The following is an 11,403-nucleotide window of genomic DNA, read 5'->3' on the forward strand; positions in this document are numbered from 1 at the left end:
ATTTTTTACATTTTTATTGTAAATTCTTTTAAAAGGTTTTTATCTTGTGAGCCACCTTGGTTCCTTTTCTAGGAGAAAGGCAGCATAGAAATGAAATAAAAATAAATACATAACTGTGTGTCATTTCCCGATCCAGCTCCAAAATCTACCTTAACAGCCATCAGCCACATCAAGTGACAGAGGTCTGTTCTTCTGGTGATCAAGGTGCTGCAGGATGGCATTTCAGCCTTTTCCCACCAGTGAGCTGTGGTGCAATAAGTTAAGACTTCTCAATGAAAAGCAAAAGTCTTACTTCTGATAGTTGCACCACAGATTGCTGGTAGAGGGGGCTGTAAATATCATCTTGCTGCTCCCTAACTGCCAGCAGAATAGACTTCCATCATTTATTGCAGTTGCTGGCTGTTAAGGTAAGCTGCGGAGAGTATTTGTAACAGTGGCAATAATGCTGTGATTGTACACATGAATACTGAACAGTTACAGTTGTGTAAGTCTAGTTTACATATTTGTAACTGTTCAACAGGATGCCAACTAAAATTGTCAAAACATTAAAAAGAAAACCAATTTCTTCCAGACTGTGCCCATTATGTACATACCTTCCAGTGCAGTGATCAGTAGAGGCAGAATTTTGTTGGTTACATCCAACTGGAGGAAACACTTTGCATCAGTTTTTGAGTGGCAAGTCAAAACACAGGTAAATTTCATTGATTTAATGGGTCTACTCTCACTGTGACTAAAAATAGAATTCAGGCCATTGTGCCAGGTTTGTTGGTCGATTTCAGGACTGCATAAATTACAACCTCCAACAGCTACAATAAATTAACTGTGGTGTAAAAAAAAGTAGAAGACATATCTATCTACATTCTGGCTTGCCAGAAAGTACAAAACAAGACCAGAGGGGCGGTAGGAGTGGAAGTAAACCTGACCAGCAGCACTCCAAGCTGCAACATTTTGTTGTTGTTCTCACCACTTATCAAGAAAAAAATTCCCTGCAAGTGCCAAGCTTTGTCCTCATGCAAAATAATTTCATTTTTGGAGATCCACATGACTTATCCATCATCCTGAAGTACTTCCTGGGAGCTGTAAAGTATTTATTCATCTCACTCCCTGTATCAGTTTAAACTAACCCAGTATTTTCTGAAATGAAATGTATCTGTAGTTGCCTGTGCGTTTCTACTCTCTCAGACTACATCCACATTGCAGAAGTGATCCAGACTGATATCATTTTAATTACCATGGGTCAGTGCTATGGAATTCTGGGAACTGTAGACTGTGTGCCACCAGAGCTCTCTGACAGAGAACGCTAATTTTTTCACAAAACTACCATTCCCAGAATTCCATAGTACTACCATAGCCATGGTAGTTAAAGCGGTGTTACCTGGATTATTTCTGCCGTGCAGAAACAGCCTCAGAAGCAGTAAAGAGGGCTTCTGCCAGAAAATATAACTCTGGTTTCCAGGACACAGTTTCAACAGAGGTCAAACAAAGGTAAAAGCAATGTTAATGGTGAAACAAAATGCTTTACTAGTGTAATACTGCTAAAGCAGTTTAGCACATTGACTATTAACTCTGGAATAATAATAGTTTAAAAAGGCGCAGTTGAAACTGGTGAAATTAAATTTCTGAAGTGTTGCATAAGACTGAATGTGATATGTGATCAGTGAGAAGGAAAGAAGGAAAGACAACAGAGGGAAAGAGGAAAATCTGACATATTTCAAGAAACAGACTGTATTTAACTCATAAATAAGCAGGTACAATAAAAATAAAAAGAACTGAAAACTCTTGAGACATCCAGAGACTCATTTTCTGATTTGGAAGCAACTGCCTTCTACAATAATGTACCAGAAAGCTGTGCACGAATGAGTCTGTTAATCTCTACCTCCCGGACTGCTTTAGCTACTAGAGGATGGAAAGGTACCACCAGAAAGTTGGGAGGGACAGGACAGTAATAGTCTAAGTATGGGAAGTGCAAATGTTTACTTGATAAGAGGCAGATCTCAAAATATCATATCCTTTAGAAACAGCACTAAAAAAAAACCCATCCCTCTCTAATAGTATAGTTAAAGGCTGTTGTGACATCAACAGCCCATGCACCCATTAGCACACACTGATTTTCATTTGGAAAACTCGAAAGTCATTCTTGCTTACAAAAACAGCAGCCCTTAACACTCTTGGCTGGTATGAAGCTTGAAAACAAAAGTAAAGGCAACTTGAGGAGGAATGGGTTTAACAAGAGAGAAAGGAGTCTGGAAGTTGCCATTAATAGATTAATGATAGCCCTTCTTTAATGGGCACATGCCTTTTCATATTCCCATTATTTGCCTGGCATTCCACTAATATGCCTACAGGAAAAGGATACAAATGAAAAGAAGAAGAAGGAATGATACTGGCAGGGTTAGGGATAGGACTCAGTTTCATTTGGGTGGGGAGTAGCGTGGAATACACCAGGAATACATGCATAGCTGGATGAAGTATCCATTCAGCCAAAGCTCCACTTTATTGCCACCCGCATGCCCAACTTTTGGTGGGCATCTGCTTAGCATGGAATGATTAAATCTCACGAATAAACAGGTTACAGGCACCCATTCTGTTTCCAAAGAAGGAAGAGAGGGAGGTGAGTGTTGTTCTTTCTGTGCATGTTCGTTCAGCCCCTTGCTGTCTAAGGTCATTGTGTGCCTTCAAGAGATCCCATTCTGGCAACAAAATTAGCCCTCATTTACAGAGGAGTTGAATACAGCCAGACTAATGGTGGTGCAAGTATAATTGGTTCCCAACATGTGTCAATGTGTATACTCCTCAAGCCATGGAAAAGATGCATTATGGGACTAATTTTTAAAATGTTAATGGATATTGGACATTTGCCAGGTATCCAGCTGTGCACAAAACACTGAGCTGGTAAATAGCTCTTGATCTGTTTAGAAACAAATTAGAACGGTTGTTAAGATTCTACATGACTGAAGGCACAGTAACCACTACCAACTCATAGGCTGGCCCTATTAAGAGCACAATGTGGGGTAGTGTGCTTGGAGGACATTTTACTTTTACAGTGAAAAATAACAGACACAATTAACTTCAGAGTCGGGTAGGTTTTTTTTTGTTACAGCCTCAGTTTGGAGGAGGATTCCCTGCCTTCCCCAGACAAGAGTCTGGAAATAATATGTTGCTGCCAGTCATCCGGTGTAATTTTAAAGCTGACTTTTGGGTGAACAAGTTCACCTGCTCTTATCAAGGCTCATCTTTCCTGTTCTATGTCAGTGGCAGGTTTGACAGGGTCAACAGGCTGACATTTCATTTCATGGGAGCTTTTAATAGTGAAAGCGCAAAGAGTGTTCCAAACACGGTGGCTTTTCACAGTGAAGCAGAGAAGATCTCCACCACATTTTCATTTCAATATGCAATAACTAGCTAATATGATGTACCTGGCCCATATATAATCATCCCTAGATTTCCTCCCTCCTTTTCAAAATTGTGTTTAATGAATTGGAATAATCTCCTTTACTCTAGGAAATCATGTTGGCACACGCCCCATTTGCCACAGTCCTAGAAAACTAGCTTCCAGCATGTAGGAGACTGAAGTTGACTTTAAAATTTCTGCTGCAGCTGTTCTTACATAATACTGTGGGCCCTTAGTATCTGTTGGGGTTTGGTTTCAGGACTCCCTGTGGATACCAAAATCTGTGGATGCTGTAGTCCCATTAAATGCAATGATGTGGCAAAATGGTGCCCTTTACATACAATGGTAAAATTTTCAAGCTGTGAATGGCTGAATTTGTGGATATGGAAGACTGGCTGTCATTGCAAAACATCAGTGCAGACCGTATCCATTACATGGTTTGTCCTTTGGTGCAATATTTTTCTTTCAGAAATAACTAGCATAGGATGATGAGGCTGATCTGGATCAGGACCTTACATGCAGAAATTAGGGAAGCTTTAATCTTTTCTCTTTATCATAGTTCTAATTTCAATAATGGGAGGCGAGTGGCTGCACTTGCTGTGTGCTTGATCAAGAAAAATCCTTTTGAAACAAGTGGCCCTTGTATTCTTATGTATCCAAACTACACCATCAACAATAGTGCCGCATTCATACAGCAACAGAGAAAGCTACAATTTACTGACCTGTAGGTTGCCAAAGCTAAAGTGGATGCAGTGGCTTAGTGGTTAAGATGCCAAGATCAGAAGGTTGGCTGTTCGAGGCCAAGGTGTTGCATGATGGGGTGAGCTCCTGTCACTACAGTCAGCTTCTGTAGTTCAAAAGCATGCACATGCAAGTAGATAAATAGGTACCACTTCTCAGTGGGAAGGTAACAGTGTTTGGTGGAGCCATGCTGGCCACATGGCCAACAGAGCAATCCTCAGACAACGCTGGCTCTTTGGCTTAGAAACCGACATAAGCACTGCCCCCTACAGTTGGTTATGACTAGATATTCATGTCAAGGAACTACCTTTACCTTTACCTTTGGGGTTGCCAAGTATGGAGAGACGGTCAGAGCTGGCCAGGACATGGCAAACCTGCATATATAAGGCTTGTCTCGAGTCTCACAAGAGGACAAGAGTTCTCACAAGGGTTCCAGGTTCCAACAAGTTCTCAAATTCAGCAGGAATCCTCAACCCCCTAAAAATCTCACATTTGCAGACCAGCAACAGTTGTGAAGGAAGGAATTTTCCTACCACTCTGCTAGAGCAGGAAGAATGGCCACCAGCAATGTTCACAACAGATGCTCTTCCAACATTTGGTGTGTAATTTAGGGGCTGCATGTTCAACTTATACTGAAAATATGGCATTGTTGGCATCCCGTTTAATGTTCATATGGAACAAGCTTTCCAGCACTTAAATTAACTCAGCAAAGGACTCTTACAATTTCCAGTAAGTTCATTCCCTCCCTTACACCCCCTTTTTAAAGCTTTCCTCAGCTCAGTAAAATTCCAATGTTTCTCCTCTTAAAATAGCAGTTTTGCTTGTTCTTCCTCTGGTCACACGCTTTTGACCACACTCTGATGTTGCTCAGACATGTGTATCCTGATTTCAACCTGGAAATGTTGGAGAGTATGGTAGATGGCACTTTTTTTGTTCCTAAATGCACCTGCATTGTGGCATCTGAATGAAAGCACACAGATATTTAAAAAAATAAAGACAGGACTAGGACAATACAGAAATCTTATGGGACTGGGGAAAACGTAAACAGTTTTCCCAGCAGTGATATAGAATACCAGCTAGGCTATACAACACTAACCAACAATTAGCCTCTTAGTGGAGTAAATTGTCTCTAAACCATTACAAAATTACTGTATTACATTACATTGTAATGTAATTATTGTTATGAAATTATTACAAAATTAGTGTCTCAAAATGGGCACACATTGTGACACATTTACATCCCACACATGTTTTCATATGTTTTCATGAAAGTAAGAGCCGTTGATTTCAGCAAAACTCACTTCCAAGTAAAAGTTCTAGGGATCACAGCCTGACATTGACTATAATGGGACTTTTTTCTCTGTCTTCATGGGAGATCATCTTAACGCAAAGACGTTGGGGCAGAAAGGAGCTAGATCCCATGGGGTTCTCTCCACTCTTTAAACCATCACAATGATATTTCAGCCAAAGTCCTCTGCTACCACGAAACCATCTCAATGACTGCTTCCTGGATGAGTCACCAGCCTCTTGACTTTCCTTTATTAAAAGTAATACAAAAGGAAAGGCTTTGACTTTTCACTTGCTGACTGGACAGGGAGGTGAAGGCTTGTGTCAAAAGTGTAAACACTGACACTGAAATGAGAACTATAATGAAAGCAAATAAATAAGGAAACTGAAGTATTTCATGTCAAGGACAGTAGGCTACAATATCTGAGCAACCTGTAGCAATCAGCTTTCAGCATCGTTCTATCACAGATCATTCTAGCTCTGCTCTTAGCTTGACCTGTAGCCAAGAATGCACAATGCAAGGCTAAGCATGGGGGGAAAGGAGCAGGTTTTAAACCCCAAGACAGCAGCAGAAGACAGCAGAGCAAGCCAGCATATTACAACTATGGAAGCCTCTTTGTGCTTTTCTCTGAATATGTTTGTGCTGCAGTCTGTTTCACAGTCTGTGTTCCATTAAATGTGCAGAACTTAATACTCAGTGCATTCAGGCAGACATTCCTCATTTTCTTTCTCAGCATAAGGACATGATCTTGTGTAATAATCTGTTTCATTAGTGACCCCAGGAAATAGTGTCCCATTTCTGCAAAATATAACCATTTGTGTGTCTGTATTTGTTTTGCTTTACTGTTGAGTTCTGTTTAAAGGTTATGGGATATAAAACAGCCACAGATCCTTTTGGATGGCCCAAAGGAGTAGCATTTTGCTTCATGTTTGTCATATAATTAAATGCCAAATAGCGAGGAAGACTGGGACATGCAGTCCAACAATGTTTGAAGAAGGGGGGGGGGCTCATATCATTCCCACCCTTGCAGAAAGGATTTTAAGACATTTTTGTGATCCACAGAGCAGAATTTGTAATGTTGACCTGAGAAATATGTCCTCTAATTTCTCTATAGAGAGTAAACAGTCTGCCAGATTCACTTTCTAATGTACTTTATTCTTTTTTTTTTTGGTGGGTGGGGGGACTTGATTTTTTCCATCCTGAATAAATGGATATTAGCAAATTCTTCACAAACTCAGCTGAAATTGTATTTTCCCTCCATTTTCAGTATCCAAATTCATTGGTTACTGTTGTATTAATTCATTCCAGTCTATCTCCTCTAGCCTAAAAAGGTTGTATTTCCCTAAAATCTAGGAGCTTCTCAGGAGAAGAAGAAAAAGCAGAAACCTTAGTTCAGCAATGAAACAGTTGAGCACACAGGGATTCCTACCCAAGATCTAAGCACTCAAAGTCCTAGAACTGGCTGGGCACATTTGTCTGTTTCTCCATTCAATTTATTTAAAATCACAAATTCTCCCCATGCCAAATATGAAGGGATATATGAATTCTGGAAATTTGCTATCTTTTAAAAAGAAGAAAAACAAATTCATCTGATGGAGTTCCCATAGGGTTCCTTCATCAAGCTGATCAAGAGACCCATAGAATTAAGACACTTCAATACTCATCGTGAGGCCATCTCTAATGGGCCAGATCAGGACTTCATAGTCCTCATGACAACCATCAGGCTATCTCAACTTGTCTTTGGCCCAACACATAGAGCACATCAGTCTTTGATATGGGATGTCTGGGGGGATTACAATAACCCAGTTACATTGGTTGAATAATTTCCTGGTAAGGTGTGGTCATGAGGAATCTGTCTTCTTCTACAAGTGTGAAAACCCATTAAGATTGTTTTCTCCCAGAGACCTGTGGAATCTGAGGAGTTCTGGAAGGAAGCAATGAAGCAAATTGGAAGAGAGCTACGAATAGCCAAAGGTCATGAAACACATTAGAATATACAGTCATCCCTTCTTATACATGGATTTTTTATACATGGATTCAAGCGTCCACGGTTTGAAAATGTTAAAAAAAAGTATAAATTTCAAATATCAAACCTTGATTTTCCATTTTTTATAAGGGACACCATTTTGCTATGTCATTATATTTAATGGGACTTGAGCATCCATGGATTTTGTTATCCAAGGGGGATCTTGGAACCAAACTCCAGTGTATAACAAGGGTCCACTGTATCATGATGCCTACTGGTGATGAGAGTAATGATGAACGTTTTCTTTGTTGGCCAACCTATGTCAAGAGACAAATGAGAGTGTCACACTATTATTCACATTCATTCTTTTGGCAGCACTTGATAATATATTAAACATAATGGCTTTTGGGTTTGGTGTTGGAGGATATAGGGGAACAGTGGCTTTATGTGTGCCTTCCATCCTTGAAACCTATCCTTGTGCTCTCCTTGTTGAGGATGAGTAACTACAGCTAAGTGGTATCTCACTCCACCTTTTCTTTTTCCAAACAGGCCTTGGCAACTTAGAACAAGGAACAAGTCTTCTAGATTCAAAACGGTCCTCCAAAATGCACCCATACTTTAAAAACAAAACAAAATAGAGTGCTCAGACATGGATTTCAAATACCAGCGCATCTTCTTAGAGAAAATGTGAGGCCATCTCAGCATTTTAATTCTGAATCTGGCCACAAAAACTAATACCAATGGAGAGGGCTCATGGAAAGATTTCATATTTTCCTTGCAGCATCTTGAGGCTCTGCAGAGAAAGGAAGGATGCTCAACTTCTGAGAAGCATGAATTTGTAGATTAACTGTCAGCATGCAATAGCTATACATTACATATTGCCAGGTTATGTCTGACTCGTTCCACTAAAGACACCTACATGTTCTGTAGATGAAGAGGGAACATACCTGTTCAGCCTAAATTTGGTGGGGAGGATGACCATGGCTCATTCTGGCTAGTTCTCAGGTTTTAACAGTGCGTGACTACAGATCACAGGTGAACAATAATAATCTTTTATTTCTATCTTTTATACAGTTGCCATGAAACAACTTCACCCATGGAGTGAGTTTCTTAAACAAAAAACCCATTGCTTTTGATAGGTATGCTCTTGAAAAGTAGAAGCAGTCTCATCATGACTAGAACTCTATTGTTCCTTAAGTGGCCTTATCATATGGCACCTAATGAGTAGAGTTACACAGATCTAAAAAATTCAGCACACAAGCCAATGGCATGCACAAACCAGCTGCAATCATTCATTAGACTAGAATAACATGATTTTTTTTAAAAAAAAATCTTCTTGTTCCATCTAACATGTAAGGACTAATTTATTTTAAGTATAAGCAGGCTTTTCTCCTCCATAGGTTGCTTCAATCAGAAAGAGGGGCAGGTTATAGAGCAAAATAAAAGAAGAGAAACCCAGCATTCACAAGAGAGAAGTGTATTAAAAAGCTTGTCTGCAAATTTGCCAAAATGTTTTGAACTATGGACTGCTCCAGACAGAGCAAAAACATCAGGAGGTTTTGGTGTTTATTGCTCTAGTTCTCAGAGTCCCCAACAACAACAACAACAACAACAACAACAACAAAATCTGAGCAACATTCTTGTTGCCCAGACTATTTTCTGACAGTTTGTGGTACTGGTTGCAATGTCTTATTCCTACTCTCAGGTGAGTTTTTTTTAATTCTGAGACATATTGAACCAATATATTCCCTTCTCTTCTCCACCTTTTTAATTCTTTTAAGTTATGAAACAGCAGCTGTGCACTACAACTCCTGTAAAAAAAAAAAAACCCACATAGGAGAACATTTGCCTTTCAAATCATAGGGCCACTTTATTTATTTATTTAATTTATTTAGAGTATTTATACCTCACTCTTCAGCCACAAAGGCTCTCAGAGCGGCTTACAATTAGTATTATTTTTAATTAGTTGGTTCCTTGCCCTCATGCTTATAATCTACAAAGACACGACACAAAAGGAGAAGGGAATGGTGGTGGGGAAGGGGATCAGGTCCAGCATTTCTTCTCTTCCCTCTGAGGCCTGGACCAAGGCAGATGGACTGGAGGGAGGGCTCTGCTTCTTAATCTAGGCCAGGCCCAATGGAGCTTAGCAAAAGAAACCAAGCACGTTGCCACACTGCAGATGTGTACAGATTAATGCAATTTGCAAATTAATGCATACTGCAGATTAATGAAGTTTGACATCACTTTTAATTGTCATGGCTCAATGCTATGGAATCCTGAGATTTGTAGTTCGCTGTGGCATCCAAGTTCTCTGACAGTGAAGGCTAAATATGTCACAAACTACAAATTCCAGATTTCCCTCGCATTGAGCCATGCCAGTTAAAAATGGTGTCAAACTGCATTATTCTGCAGTGTGGATGCAGCCCTAGTTAAATAAATCAATACCATTTGGGAAAGCTATAGTATAGATCCAATAAATTGCTATAAAGAGTCCCCGTCAAAAGAATGAATGAGTGTCCACTAGGGCTTATTATAAATGATGTCCCTTATTAAAGAGCCAGAAAGCATGTTTCTTACAGGACTGGCAGGTATTCCTCCCTATTTGAAGGTTGGAAAGCTTTTCCATGTATACATGCTGAACAAAACACCAAAAAAATCCTATAATTTAGGGGAGTGTCCTTCATAAAGATAGAAATATGTGTATCCTATGATTTATGAATGTAGACAATACATTAATTTTACAGAAAAATGCATGACTAAGTGAACTGAATGCTTGCCTTTGGTATTTAGATATAATACCAACTCGATGATAGCTACTTCCTGATTGTCAACCTTGCTGTCCCATAATGCAGTTTTCAAAAGCTGGCCACACTAGTGATCACAGAGGCAATAACAACTGGCAATAAAAGCTAGCAAAACCCAAAGAGCTATACCTTGCGAACTCACATTTCTTTAGACCAGTCTGAAAGAGCCTGCTGTGGTGGCTGTTTTTCAGACTAAACTACTAAATACTTACAATTTTTGTATGGTAAATCAATATCCTCATTTTGTGCTATCTTTGTCAGGTTGCACAAATGCAAACTGACTTTTCCAGCAGTTGACCGATTATACGTTCTGCCCAGGTTCACTGATCAGAGGGAAACATTTCTCTTCACGTCAAAGTAATATACCTCCACAATGGCCATGGTGCAATAAAATAACCCAATAAAGATGTTGCAGCACATACAGGTTCTTTTTTTTTTTATGTGAAAGACTAGTATGGCTTCTTGTCTGGTGTTTGCCTTTTTCCACAGAAGTTGACAACTATGGCTTCATCCTATAGAAGAGTGGGGTTTGTTGTTTGTTGATGCTCTAGAGCTCTCTGGATAAGACCTCTAAATTCTAATATTCCCTGCCTCTAAGTCCTGAAACAATTCCTAGGGGATCTGTAACTAGAGAGGCTAGTTCTGACTTCTGTAACATTTAGGATTGCCAGAGGGAAAACTGAAGAGGGCTCCTGTATTGTTAATATATGAGAAAGGGAATTTCAGCAGGAGTTGCTTTTAATCCTGTTATATAACAAGTAACACCTTGCTGAATTTCCCTTTTACACAACCATTAAATATCTAGGAGCCTTCTCCCATTTTCATTCTGGCAACTCTAGTCACTGTGACCAAGGGAACACAACCAAAATGGGACTGTGCAGATTAGAAAGCAAAGATATGCATATTGCAACAGTTTGAATTAGTCAGAACTGGGGTTACTAAAGTCAGGGAACACTCCACTGTAGGAGCACTTATTCCAGAGCCAAAGCTATTATAAGAGTGGATCTGTTTCCTCTGAACCTGATACTAAATCATCTGACCCTCACTAATAAGGATTCTGCAATGTTTCTGTGCATTGAATCTAGTCACTATAACACAGCCATCTTTCCCCCAAACCCCTTTTTGGGGGTCCCTGCAATATGCAAAACCTTTCCCCACATACATCCCACTCATCAGGCAGTCAGGCAGTCAGGCAGGCAGGCAGGCATTCAAC

Source organism: Sceloporus undulatus, chromosome 4, assembly GCF_019175285.1.
Source record: "Sceloporus undulatus isolate JIND9_A2432 ecotype Alabama chromosome 4, SceUnd_v1.1, whole genome shotgun sequence".
Taxonomy (NCBI): Eukaryota; Metazoa; Chordata; class Lepidosauria; order Squamata; family Phrynosomatidae; genus Sceloporus; species Sceloporus undulatus.